We start from the raw sequence: 10,335 nt of genomic DNA on the forward strand, positions 1-10,335 counted from the left end.
AATAGTTCTAACCTGCAGAAGTGGGGAGATGGGCGTGGCTGTAATGATCACATGTTTACGTGCTCAGAACTCATTGGACGAACACAGTGAGACACCAGCACCAGGAAAGAGCAGAGGAAATTTCACCCGCACCCAGTACAGCCAATGAAGACAGGGCTGGATGGTGATGTGATCTTGATGTCAACGCAGATTGGTTAGCTGGACCTTTGGACCGGCAGCAGTGTCAGTGGAGCTGATCCTTCACACTTTGCATTTAGAGACCCTCAGTTATTGTCCTTCTGCATGAAGACAGCAGTCATCTCTCAGCTAGGTAACAGTGTCAGTGGAGCTGATCCTTCACACTCTGCTCTTCAGAGACCCTCAGTTGTTGTCCCTCTGCATGAAGGCAGCACTCATCTCTCAGCTAAAATTAAAGATCTTTAGTCACAGTATGAGGGACACCCTCCCTTTCTGACTCTCAACTGGGCAGCGGGTTAATCCGTGATCAAAGAAAATTGCTGAGATTGTTGCCCAAGCTTAATATTTAATGGGATGGATTAGAGCAGAGAGAGAGCAGATAGTGTGAAAATAAAGGGCGATTACCTGACGGGTCAGCCTTACTGTTCCCAGGTCTGCCTGAAATGAGAAGTTAACAATTAGAGTTCACTTGGGCAAGAAATGAATGAAACTGTCAGAAAGAAAAAACACAAATACAACTAACTGCAGGGTCATTATTCCCGTGCCTTGCAGAAGAAATTATATCGGGATCTGTGATTTCATTCCTTAAAACAGAAAATACAGTTTCTGCAACACATTAATATTGGTAATGGGATAAAATATATCCAGAATTGTTTTCACATATACACACACTGACATCCGGATACACTCTCTCCTTGTGCTGATGGTGGGTGGGCTGCATGTATTCCCAGTGTGAAGATGCTCTGAGAAGGCGATGGTGATGGTCCTCTCCATGACAGAATCTTACAATGAAACAGCACAGAGGGAAGCCATTCGGCCCATGGTGCCTCTTCGTAAGAGCTGTCTAATTAGTGCCACTCCCATTCCCAATCGCCCTGTAAATTTGTGCTGATGGTGCTCTGATCATTGATGACTCGTATGTAGATGCCCTGAGAAGAGGGTGGTGATGGACACACTTTAAAACCCGCTGGTGATGGCACTCTCAGTGAATTCAGCTTTCCGATCGAAAGTTCGAGAAGGGATGGCAACACAAATTAAAGATTTTCCGATCCTGTGGTAGATTTCAATGCCTTTCAACTTACTGCAAATTCTTCCACCTGTAACTTTCAAAGTTTCTGTAAACGTGTAATTCGGCTATTCTGCCGTTCAATAAATTATATTGCTTCCTCAAACGAAACAAAACACGATTAACGGTCTGTCAGCCTGCTGACTCCGTGCTGACTGTTTCTTACTAAGCTCCTGCAGTTCTGATTCTCTTGTAACCTGCCATCACCGACGTGCCCTGTTCTTTTACCCATTAATGATGTTCGATCAATGGTCCTCCCGTTTACTGGTTAAGCGTTTCTGCTTTTCAAAAATTCAGTCACTCGGTTGACCTGAACCCAATCCCCCTGATCACAATGTGTCTCACAGATCTCCAGGTGTTCTTCTATTCTCAACATTATATACTACAGACGGTGTGTTGACCTGATCCCAATCCCCCTGATCACAATGTGTCTCACAGATCTCCAGGTGTTTTTTCTATTCTCAACATTATATACTACAGACGGTGTGTTGACCTGATCCCAATCCCCCTGATCACAATGTGTCTCACAGATCTCCAGGTGTTTTTCTATTCGCAACATGGGGTGGCACAGTGGCGCAGTGCTTTGCACTGCAGCCTCACGGCTCCAGCAACCCGGGTTCAATTCTGGGTACAACCTGTGTGGCGTTTGCAAGTTCTCCCTGTGTCTGTGTGGGTTTTCTTCGGGTGCTCCGGTTTCCTGCCAAAAGACTTGCAGGTTGGTAGGTAAAGTGACCATTATAAATTGCCCGTAGGAAAAGTAGGTGATAGGGGAATGTAGGGATAGTTGAGGATGTGGTAGGAATATGGGAGTATTGTAGGATTAGTATAAATGGGTGGTTGATGGTCGGCACAGACTCGGTGGGCCGAAGGGCCTGTTTCAGGGCTGTAGCTCTAAACTAAACTAAACATTATATACTGCAGACGGTGTGTTGACCTGCTCCTCAACTCACTGGTGAAATTATATCTCCCATGCATTATTGTCTCTTTGCATACTCTGGTGATATATTATAGACAACGGGACACCGATTCCTGTCCTCAGCTGTGCTTCCCGAGTAATTTTGAATGTGTTACTGCTTCCCAACTATATCTCACTGGTCTCTTAATGATCCTAATTCTGGAATGTAAAGAGTGTGTGACTTCCTCCCAGTCCTGGAGCCTTAGCATTCCTACTAACTTTCCCTGATAATAGTCAGTTCCCACTAATTCCCCTTTTCCAGTGACCCAATGACAGATGCGGGGGGGGAGGGGGGTGGAATAATCTTTCAGTATTTACTGAAAAAACGGTTCCAGTCTCAGTGTTTCTGCAGAGTCCGTGAATCTTCTTCAATTCACGCAGTCATTTCCCCTACTCTTCATGCATTTATCATTTCAGCCTGTAACCATCCATGTCACGTGGGATTTTTTTCTCCAGATAATCCAGTGGTTCAAGGAGAAAGCCCACGAACACCCTCTTAGATAAACTAGGGATAGACAATACATGGGTGGAGGACAACATCGCCAACATGACGAAAGTGGTTCAAGAAAACACCCCGCCATCCTGTCTGGCTAACTCGGGTTGTTCAGTAAATTCTGTCTGGCCAGCGAGCTCATATCCCAAAAATGAATCTAAATAATTATAACCGAGATTCTCATACTTGTCTAATCGGCAAGTTTATCTCTTACTGTCTCAGAGAAATGTTCAGTCAATTCCCTTTCTCAATCATTACTATTTTTCCATTTATCTACACTACTCCTCATTTTTGCTGATTCCTCCACTTTGCTCTCAGATCCCTCCTCGCAGTTTCTAACTGCTCTCATTAATATTCTTGAAAAAGTTTGAATGCATTTCTGTGTATGTTTTTCAAATCTCCGATATATGCAGCGAAAATACCCACTATTCCAAAACTCTTCTGGTCGGCCTCCAACCCTAGGTAAACTTCCACTGATCTAAAACTCTGCTGCTGTTCTCCTGGCATGGACAGTCCCGCTGTCACTGACTCCCGGATCCCAACCCCTTAGATTTCAGTGTTTGCACCGTTACCTTCCTGATGTTTAGACTAATGGGTTTGGTGCAAAACTGTTAAGTTATTTTCACATTTTATACATAGGTTAACTTACTATTGTACCGTATTACTACAAACAGTAATGTAGAAATCTTAATTATAAATAACAATAAACTCAAAGGAGGTGAACTGAAACGGGACAAACGTGGGATATTCAAAGCCCAGAATTTAAACTCTTGAATGAGTTACAAAACCAGGGACAGCGGTGGTTTAGGGGATACAAAATACAGTCAATGCAGAGAGTGTATGAGTTAACGCTTCGAACAGCAGATTATTAGGTGGGTCAAGAATCAAAATAATTATATTATATCAAACTATTTCAGGTCCAATTTGAACTACTTCCACAATTAATTGAGGTCTTGTGGATTTCAGAAGCAAATTAATTGATAGAATTACAGTTATTGTAGCTTACACTCACAAGTGAAGCACCGGACAGAAGGAACTCATATCAAACAATCCGGATTCTGTGTGTCAATACTATTATCAGTAAAGTTTAGCCATCTATCTCCATAACACATCAACTAGTGTCTGAAGAAACGTTACCACGGTTCGAAATAACCAAAGATGCATCGAACATTTACAGTACCGAGACAAATTGCTCTGGGCACTGTCTGTTGAATTTAAATATGCAAACAAATTCAGGATTTGTTCCACAAGGTGACCAGAGTATGGCACATGTAGAATGACATTAAATAATTTAATAGGAGTCGGATTAGGCCATGCTGCCTACCCAGACTACTCCACCGTTCAATAAGATCATGGATGATCTACTGCCCCAGATCAACTTTCCCAACTTTTCCCAGAGATTGGGAAACAACTCCGGATCTTTCATTAAACACTACATCGCACCATATACAAAGTATGGGACATGTGGAAAGAGATTCAGAAATACGTCTGGATATTAAATACTACATCAAATGTATGAGTCATGTAGAAAGAGAATGAGAAACACTAATTATTACACAACACCGTGCATATAAATGTATGAAATAGAAATCATGATTTAATGTCAAAAGACATAGTTTTGAAGATTGTCGGTGACGAAATAAAATTGTTCATCCGCCAAATCGCCTGAAAACAGTAGCATAATTTCTGGAGGGTATAATCGATAACACTATTAATAATCAGTACAAATGAAGCAATATGGATTCCACCTCCAGCTAATATATTATACAATATTTATTGTCCTTTCTGAATATTCCAAATGCTGTACAAACTATGTAATCTAATTCTCTCCAGCACATGGCACTTCACTGAGAAATTCCGGGGACAGAAATCTCAATGTGGGATGAGTCGACTGGATGCAGATCCCAGTATTCTACAGTTCTGACTCCCACACACTCGATTGTAAACACTGACTACTTTCTACTTCCAGGAGTCTCCGTTTTAAACGTCTGATTAGAATTTTAACTCCAGTCTGCTGCGTCCGTACGAGAGCCATAGGAAACAATATAAAACCAACTCTTGCTGCACTTCTGTTCGATTTTGGTAATAAAACTAAATTTAACTCAAATTATCTCTGGAAATGCAATTAAATATTAATCAGATGACAAATATTAGATCCGTTTTTGCTTTTTGCGACAAAAATGAATAACAGTTCCTTATTTGAATTTGATGAACTTAAAATCAAACAGGACAGAATGTGTTCAATGACAAATTTATAAATTAAGGAAACTGTTTCAATATTCACTTGTTCGATTTCAATAAATGACAAATCAAAATAAATATGCACATGCCCCATAAATTGATTTTGATCTGGGGCTAATAGCTAAAAAAAAGTTTCAGGGAGTCAGATAGATTTCATACTTTCTCTCTGTCCTATGGCTTGCAGAAAATATTCTTAAATTACCTTAAAAATCAGAATTTTAGAATGCAATCCCTTTCACAAAACCAAAAAGAAAATTAATCATGGAAGTCTGTAATAACATTAAGGGAGCGTTTCCCTGTCGTGAATCAGCATTTGCTGTCGATAGACATTAACAAATGTAACCAAACCCGCAATGGAAACAGTGAGAAACTGAATCGAATCATTGACCGAAAAACTGCGCAAAAATATCGAGCAGGTGGAAGGAGACTATTCATGATATCTCATTAAACACTTCACGATGCTTTACATAAAAGGAGCATGTGGAAGGAGACTTTGTCATATTAATTATTACTTGACGCTGTTCATATGAATATGTGAAATAAGTTGAGAATTTATAATACAAAGTTCTAAAGTTCAAGGTCATCATTAAGTAAACAATAACAAATGGAAAATCGTCCGGTGATTTTGGAATATTCATTAACATTATCTTTGGGAACGGCACTTCACAATGACAGTAATAACATATGCTAATTGAAATAATATTGGTTCTGCCTACAGTTAATACATTATACAATATTTATAGATCATGTACAACACTCGAACGTGGAACAAACTATTTAAATCATTTCAGTTCCACTCAGTATATCACACAGGGTCAGACAGCACTTCTACTGTGAAATAACTGGGACAGAAATGCCCGCGTGGCTTCGGTCAGCAGTAGATTTAGCTTTGACTGCTGTTCTATAATCCCTGCATTACCACCGAACCCAAACCCCGAGACCTTCTATTCTCACTGTGATCACTTTCTACTGCTAGATTGCTGTGTTTAAATAATTTGTTTAGAATTTCAACTTCAGTCAGTTGTGTTGGTACGAGAGCCGCAGAGGAGCAAATAAAACAAATTGCCACCGTATTTGTTTTCAATTTTGCAATTAAATCAAAGTTTTGCACATGTCCCACCTGGCAATTTAGAAGACGTGTTAATCAGATGCAAGATATTATAAAAACAATGTTTTCTGAGGGCGAAAGAATGGATAATTGTTCCCTGAAGGTTGCTACCCAGGTTAATAGGGCTGTTAAGAAGGCACATGGTGTGTTAGCTTTTATTAGTAGGGGGATCTAGTTTCGGAGCCACGATGTCCTGCTGCAGCTGTACAAAACTCTGGTGAGACCGCACCTGGAGTATTGTGTGCAGTTCTGGTCACTGCATTATAGGAAGGATGTGGAAGCTATGGAAAGGGTGCAGAGGAGATTTACCAGGATGTTGCCTGGTATGGAGGGAAGGTCTTACGAGGAAAGGCTGAGGGACTTGAGGTTGTTTTCGTTGGAGAGAAGGAGGAGGAAAGGTGACTTAATAGAGACATATAAGATAATCAGAGGGTTGGATAGGGTGGATAGTGAGAGCCTTTTTCCATGGATGGTGATGGCAAACACGAGGGGACATAGCTTTAAGTTGAGGGGTGATAGATATAGGACAGATGTCAGAGGTAGTTTCTTTACTCAGAGAGTAGTAAGGGCGTGGAACGCCCTGCCTGCAACAGTAGTAGACTCGCCAACTTTAAGGGCATTTAAGTGGTCATTGGATAGGCATATGGATGAAAATGGAATAGTGTAGGTCAGATGGTTTCACAGGTCGGCGCAACATCGAGGGCCGAAGGGCCTGTACTGCGCTGTAATGTTCTACTTTTAATTCTAATTTAATATTGATGGAATGTAAAATCAAACCAACAGCCCAAGATTCGTATTCAACGTGAATTCTACAAATGAGATAAACTATTTCAATATTCGCTTCATATGATAGCAATGAATCACAGTGTTTTTTGTCATAAAGCATGCCTGCTTTTTAAAAATGATTCTGAGCAACTAGCGATTGGAGAAACGGATACAGGGAGTCATGTGCAATTCATTGTTTATCTTTTCTGTGGCTTGAATACAATTTTCTTTAAATCATCCACAGAACAGGCTTTTACGATCCAATTAGTTAATATTCACGGAAATACAATTCGTTAAACACATCAAGTATCTGATAACACTGGGACTAAGCTGGCCTGTCAGTAAACCAATAAAGTTTGTAACAGACAGAGATTAATAAATGTAACCAAACACACACGGGAAATAGTGAGAAACAGAATGGAATCATCAATGGAATAAAACAACAAATATCGAGCCGTTGGAACAATCATAAAGAACAATATCGCTAACTCTTTACACACAACATGACACTGTGTGAAAATATGTGATTGGGAAAACTTAACTATCTTCAGGCACTGTACAAAAAAATGGAGGCAATAGAATAATTAATTTAATATAAAAGATACTAATTTTGAAGATCATCACTAACTGATCAATAATACAGAGCAAATTCCCCAATGATTTAGGAACTTACAGTGACATCATTTTTTGCAGAGTGCTCTTGATAATTCTACTAATCATGAAAACGAATTGAAAAATATTGGTTCCACCTCCAGTTGAGTGGTTATTATAGATTGAAGGTAACACTTCAACATTGAACAAATTATTTTAAAATATTTAGTTTCATGAACTGTATCACTCGGAGAGCAGACAACACTTGTGTTGAGAAACATCTGTTTCAGAAATGTGTGTGGCGGTTCATGGCGGCAGTAGATGTAGTTTTGACTGGTGATCTACACTCAGTGAGATAACTTACACCTGACTCTGATGCACTCTGTTCAAACAAAGCCGGCGCTCTCCTTCTATCAGACTCGCTTTAAATACTCAGATTAGAATTTCAATTCCAGCTGGCTGTGTCAGTATAAGAAACACAGGGGGCAATATAAAACAAACTCCTGCAGTCTTTGTGTTCGATACAAATTCAACTGGGAATTTAAAATACCTGTTAATTAGATGTAGAATATTCCAAACTCGTTTACTGTAACCAAAACAATATTACTGTCAGCAATAGCTCAATTGCTAGCACTCTCGCCTCTGAGTCAGGAGATGGTGGGTTCAAGTCTAATTCCAGAGACTTGAACACAGAATCTGGGCTGCCACTCCAATGCAGTACTGAGTGTGTGCTGCACTGCCCAAGTGCTTTCCATCGGAGGAGAAGTTAAACCGAGGCTCCGTCGGCCCTTTCAGGTACACTATTTGGAGGAAGGGCAGGGGAATTATCCCCAGTGCTCTGGTGAATGTTGATCCCTCAAAAAACATCACACACACAAAAAAAGTATTCTGGTCATTATCACATTGCTGTTTGTCGGCGCTTGCTGTGTGTAAATTGGCTGCCACGTTTCCTATATTACAGTATGGACAACACGACAAAACAATATCGAATTGACAGCAAAGCCCTTTGGGACGTCCTGACGTCGTAAAATGCGCTAGATAAGCGCAAGGCATTTTTTATATAAATGGAGGTTTATTCCTATTTGTAGTTGAAAGAACTTAAAATTGAAGCATTCAATCCAAAATGTGTAGTAAATGAAACTACTACAAATTATATTACACAGTATCCATTTCATACCATCCCAATGAATGACAACTGTAAATAAAATAGATCCGTTTTCCGTAAATTGATCTCAGACACTGACATATTCTATTCTAACAGCGAAGTGTCTCTTATTCTAACAGACCCTGCTTAAATCGACCCATGAGATTTTCAACGCCTGTCTGCTCTGTACGAGCGGCTGGTGGAAGGCAATAAACAAGTGCCGATATTCATTAAACTCTACACAAGAAAATTAAAATGTATAAAGCATTATTTACTTTCTACATCTCCTGAATTTGTTCTGTATTCAAGATGATAATTAGATTAATAATATACATCTTGTAATAATAATCAGTGTATCAGTAAATAACATAATGCATTCAATAATCTGTAACTTACAGTTCAAAAGCTGCAGTAGAGACAGGGTCAGGAAGGTTCGCATCATCGTTCCAGCGCTGGGTACAGCGATGAGAACAGAACATTAACCGAACGCTGTTCTCAGACACTAAGAGCTCCTTCCAGCAGCTTCTGAAACTTTGGCTGTTGTGGAAATTAATTCTTTGAGAGAAGTTTCTGCAGAAACCAATGTTTCCTTCCAAATACCCAATAGATTTTGACTTGTGTGAACCATGAATTACAAGCTGGTAAAATAAACCAATGAGACGAAATGTGACCATTAATGGATAAAATGAACCCAGGTTCCAACTACCAGCCTATCCTGTGAGGATAATGACGTGTGACAGTGTGAAAAGTAAATGAATCACTGATCTGGCGTCCAGATCCTAGATTCATAGATGCACAGGAAAGGCCATTTGGCTACTTTAGTCAGAGTCGTCCCTTTGAAAGAGCTGTCTAATTTATTGTCACATATGTAGCTTTTTCTCGTAACCCTGCAAATTATTCCATTGCAAGCACTTGTTTAATTGTCTTTATAAATTCCTCTGGAATCTGATTTCATCACTCTTTCGGGTCGTGCTTTCCAGATCGAAACAAGCCTCAGAGTGAAGAAATGTCTCTTCACTACCTTTCTAGTTATTCTGCCGGTTCTGCAGAAGGTCTCGGACCCAGGCCCATCTCTGGAACTGCAGAGAAGAGGGAGGTGAGGCAGGGTCACCAGAGCAAGTACGCAAGGCCCCAGTGAGAGGGCCTGGGCGGTTTTCTTGTAGTGCAGGTGGAGGGAGGTCCCGGGGAATGAACTGGTTCCTGGTGGGGGTGCTCTGTGCGTCACAAATTGGCCATGAAGGAGGCAACGCCCCACCCCACCCACAAGGCCACAGGGAGAATGCTTCGTTTTTCAAGGTGTCCTCTCCATGTGGTGGAGGACATCGGTGCTGGTAAGATCCCAGCGGCGGTGGAATGATCCCATAATTGTCTCTTAATCGGCCACTTAAGATCCTCAATCTGCCATTGGACGAGAAGGCTGTTGTTGGCCTATCCTGCCTCCGGGATCACTGGACGATGGGGAAGCGCTGGGATCCCCATCATGCCAAATCCCTAGCCACACACCGCTTTTCCCTATGCCCCCTCCCCACCCCTCCTGGCTTCCAATCACGCCTCTGGGGGCCAGTAAAATCCTGACCATGATCTCTGATGACAAACGTAGTCATGAGGGGAAATAATTTCCGCATTCTTACTCTACCATAACCCCTCATTATTTTGAACTCTGTTAGATCTGGGACGGCGGGACTGACGTACGAGGAGAGATTGAGTCGGTTAGGATTATATTCGCTGGAGTTCAGAAGAGTGAGGGGGGATCTCATGGAAGCCTACAAAATTCTAACAGGACTTGACAGGGTAG

Source organism: Heterodontus francisci, unplaced genomic scaffold (assembly GCF_036365525.1).
Source record: "Heterodontus francisci isolate sHetFra1 unplaced genomic scaffold, sHetFra1.hap1 HAP1_SCAFFOLD_101_1, whole genome shotgun sequence".
Classification (NCBI taxonomy): Eukaryota; Metazoa; Chordata; class Chondrichthyes; order Heterodontiformes; family Heterodontidae; genus Heterodontus; species Heterodontus francisci.